At 33.6% G+C, this 4,916-nt stretch overlaps 1 non-coding gene across 1 annotated transcript; it reads right to left on the reverse strand.

Annotated features, from left to right (window-relative positions):
* Window positions 1–785: 785 nt before the first annotated feature.
* Trnas-uga lies at window positions 786–860 on the reverse strand. The gene has a single exon. It is a non-coding gene; the product is annotated as a tRNA-Ser (tRNA).
* Between the last annotated feature and the right edge of the window lie 4,056 nt (window positions 861–4,916).

The following is a 4,916-nucleotide window of genomic DNA, read 5'->3' on the forward strand; positions in this document are numbered from 1 at the left end:
CTTGCGCGGGCAAGTGCTCTACCAACTGAGCTACCGAAGCACGACTCACGCCCGGTACTCACAGCTTTACTTCTGCCAGTATCTCGTCTCCTACCTTCCAAACTTTACAGAAGCTCTCCTGGTTTGCAGGCTCACTCATCATACACTTAGGCTCTGAAATTTTAGCTCTTCTCTTTTGAAGATTTTGAAGGTTTGATTGTATAGATCTTAACTTAAAGTTTATAAACTTTAGTAGCTTACATTGTCTCTGTAATTATTTCTGTAGTTTAGTGGTGTAATGTTATAGTTTTGACCTCGAATTATTTGTCTTGTAACAGTATGTTTCACAGATCTGAAAATGTGAATGCCATATACTAATATATGTATAGATTATAAATTTTTATAGTAAATATTTTTCTCATGGTCACTGTAATATTTTTGTATCAGATACTTCTATACATACATCTACTATCCTGGACTGTCTGGCAAATATTATAGTCCCTCACAAAATATTATAAACACTCTGTTTCCAAATTTTGTGAGGGGGTCATTATAATGAATCATCCTCTTCTAACCTTTTTTTTTTTTTTTTTTTTTTTTTTTTTTTTTTTTTTTTTTTTTTTTTTTTTTTTTTTTTTTTTCCAGAGATAACTGATACCATATATACTATCGATTCTTGCATAGGTTAAAATTATCTCAGCTGTTACACTAAAAGAATTCATATGATTTTGTATATGATGTATTATATTTCAGGTGAAAATGTGTAAAAAAGAAATTAATGTAACTTCCTGGCAGATTAAAACTGTGTGCCCGACCGAGACTCGAACTCGGGACCTTTGCCTTTCACGGACAAGTGCTCTACCAACTGAGCTACCGAAGCACGACTCACGCCCGGTACTCACAGCTTTACTTCTGCCAGTATCTCGTCTCCTACCTTCCAAACTTTACAGAAGCTCTCCTGGTTTGCAGGAGAGCTTCTGTAAAGTTCGGAAGGTAGGAGACGAGATACTGGCAGAAGTAAAGCTGTGATAACCAGGCGTGAGTCATGCTTCGGTAGCTCAGTTGGTAGAGCACTTGCCCACGAAAGACAAAGGTCCCGAGTTCGAGTCTCGGTCGGGCACACAGTTTTAATCTGCCGGGAAGTTACACTAATTTCTTTTTTACACATTTTCACCTGAAATATAATACATCATATGAATTCTTTTAGCGTAACAGCTGAGATAATTTTAACCTATGCAAGAATCGATAGTATACATGGTATCAGTTATCTCTGGAAAAAAAAAAAAAAAAAAAAAAAAAAATTAAGAAGAGGATGATTCATTATTATGACCCCCTCACAAAATTTGGAAACAGAGTGTTTATAATATTTTGTGACAGACTATAATATTTGCCAGACAGTCCAGGATAGTAGATGTATGTATAGAAGTATCTGATACAAAAATATTACAGTGACCATAAGAAAAATATTTACTATAAAAATTTATAATCTATACATATATTAGTATATATGTACACACACACATATATTAGTATATACACTATAAGATGGATAGAAGCAGTAAAGAAAGACGCCAACAAAATAGGTGTTACAGAAGAAATAATACGTGACAGGAATAACTTTAGGCTACTTATAGAAAACGCAAACTATGAAGAAGATGCGCCAAAACCTCGACCCAAGAGAGTGTGGACAGATGAGCAGAGACGAGCAGTTGGCGAGAAAATGAAGAAGTACTGGGAAGAACGGAAGAAAAAGAAACACCATAAGTCTTAAGTTGTATGCAGTCCATAGCTGGCCAAATTCACATTTAAAAAAAAAAAAAAAAAAAAAAATGTATGTGGCATTCACATTTTCAGATCTGTGAAACATACTGTTACAAGACAAATAATTCGAGGTCAAAAACTATGACATTACGCCACTAAACTACAGAAATAATTACAGAGACAATGTAAGCTACTAAAGTTTATAAACTTTAAGTTAAGATCTATACAATCAAACCTTCAAAATCTTCAAAAGAGAAGAGCAAAAATTTCAGAGCCTAAGTGTATGGTGAGTGAGCCGACTCGAAAAACTCACAATGACGGGTACAGATCAGCAAAGGTATACTCAATCATGAGTAGGAATCGATCAGCCATATAAACCAGAGTATTTGGGGATATGTTGGCTCATGAACGAACAAAATAATGGAAAAATATTAGGGCCTGAGACTATGATTTGGGTACCGACCCATGAATCCAAACCACACCGTGTACAAACCACTGAAAAAGCTTAGACACAACAAGATGAAGAAAGTTCATAATCATATCAATCAAGATCCAATCAGATACAATACTGCAATACTCGGGATAACTTTAGGTAAAAGTAGTCATAAATTAGTTTTTAATGATGACACAATCCAGTAGCTTCTTAACCAAAATCAGAGTATGAAAGCTAACGTGTACATCTTATTATATTGCCCATACTAGTAAATGTCTTCCACGCTAATCTACGCACACAAAGAGCTAGAATATTCATTTACAAATGATAGAAAAACACATGCTGATTTAAACTCACATAATGATTGGAGAGTCAAACCCCCCCCTCCCCCCCCCCCCCCCCCTCCAAAGAAAAGCATTTATGCTGGACAACACTGTTAATAACAGTCTTGGATACCTTACTCCTTAGAGTTCTCATCACACACTCCAGTGGAGAGTTGACATCATACTATATTCATGGCAAACAAAACACAGTCACTTCTCATCAAATCCTGAAACATTGTTTTGTGTACTAAATATGTTGTTCAATACCTCCTTCACATCACACAAGAAATGTTCTCCTTGGATATTTTACAGTCAGCTATATGGGATTTATGTCAGGTGAAATTTAAAAGTGTTCACTTAAGAAACATTAGTAAACAAAGTTAAATGCAATGAAAAGGATGGACTAATAAGGTAATACACACAGATATGCTCAGATAGTATTCATAATCTTTACTGTACAAATTATGAATACTGTCCCATTTCAAAACTGTAAAAAGCTCCACTCATTTAGTCTCATGGCACCTATATATTTAATTCTAAAGCAAAAATCTATTACAGAACATAATTATACATTGTATCATAGATTTTTACCCAGTCAACAGAAAAGACAAAACTTTAAAAAACACAAAATCTTACATACTAAATTCCAGGCAAACAAAACACAGTTATATAGTCTTATGAACCTACAGATAGATTTAAACTCAGTCAATGGATAAAATAGAACTCTAGAAATCACATCATCTTACATACTAAATTCATGACAATGTAAAAAAGAACTAACAAGCAAAAATTACATACTTATGAATCATGTCTATGAACACTTTAGATTTCTCTTTGGCAGTCACCAACACAAGATCTCCTACTCAAAATTTAGAAAATCTACCTTTATCATCATATTTCTGCTTTCTCCTAGCCCCTGTTCTTTCATCATCTTCCTAAGTCAATAGATAAGACAGAACTTTAAAACTGCATGATCTTACGTACTAGATTTCAGATAGGTCAAAACACAGTTATATAGTTTTATGGATCAACAAATGGATTTAAACTCAGTCACTGGATAAGATAAGACTTTAAAAACTACATGTTCTTACATACTACATTCATGGCAAACAAAACACAATCACATAGTATTATAAATCTACAAACATAGTGAATATTTTCTTTGAGACTAGGTATCATTATACATCCATATTCATATGTCTTGTCATCTATACTAAACGTTAACAGTACCTGACATTTCATGTATTTGCTTTGCATACCAGTGACACCTCTTATGTTTACATGTGCAATTGACATTTCCACAAAATTCTTTCTATACTGGATCTTGTCTCTAAATTGTTCAGACATGACACAAATTAAACTACCTGTATCAATGAAACAGTTTCCTTCCCACTGATCAATCTTAATCTTAATCTAAGGACACCCAAAATCTGAATTCTTTTATCTGTTATTAGACACCTCACGTAAAAGATCACTTTCAATTTCATGAAATGCTACATCTACATTGTTTTTGCAAGGTTTTATCAACTTCACTGGTTTCATGGAATTACATTGGTTACACATGTTGTCAGGTAAAGATTGAACACACTGAATGGGTTCCATACCACAACTAACATCACTTACTACAGAACAAATACAGAATATATTGCTGTCAAAATTACATTTCCTACATAGATCTTCTTTCACTTCATTCCACCAATTTGGACACAAATTTTGACTAACCACTGCTAGACTGCTAAACTTATTCCAGAATACAAATTTATCTATGTTATCATCAATACAGCCCTAAACAAATTTCAAAAATTTTCACCTTTGTTCTCTAAGCTTACAGGAACCCACTTTTACTGTCTGGATCACTACTCTGCATGACATGAATAAAAAACTGGTTTGATTGGACTGGTATTCCATGAATCTCAGTTACATCATCATAAACAACACTTACGTTACATGTATTCGCAAATAGCTCAAAGACTTCATTATTTTTAAACTCCACAAAAACCTGATATTCATCATCATCATATTCTTTGAAAATTGCTTCATCAACAACATCATTAACATCACAATTCTCATCACTCTCAAAGTTACACACCTCACTTACATTCATTTGCAGTAAGCTACCAGTCTGAGACTTATCAACCTCAGTCAATTCACAGCTCTCATTCACACCTACATAAAAAATACCACCTAATTCGGATCCATTTCAGTCATCAATTGTTTTCTGTATATCAATAACACTGTTTTCTGACCAAGAGAAAAATCATTAGTACACACTACATCAAAATTCTCATTACTTTCACATACTGGTTTGTGATTAGTATCTACATCATTATAATTAAGCATAGTATTCCAAAACTTTTAATCAAAACATAAATGAGAAATCTGATGTTTCTTCTGTTCAACTTCAGATTCCTGTGCTATAT

This window comes from Schistocerca americana, chromosome 8, assembly GCF_021461395.2.
Source record: "Schistocerca americana isolate TAMUIC-IGC-003095 chromosome 8, iqSchAmer2.1, whole genome shotgun sequence".
NCBI classification, from domain to species: Eukaryota; Metazoa; Arthropoda; class Insecta; order Orthoptera; family Acrididae; genus Schistocerca; species Schistocerca americana.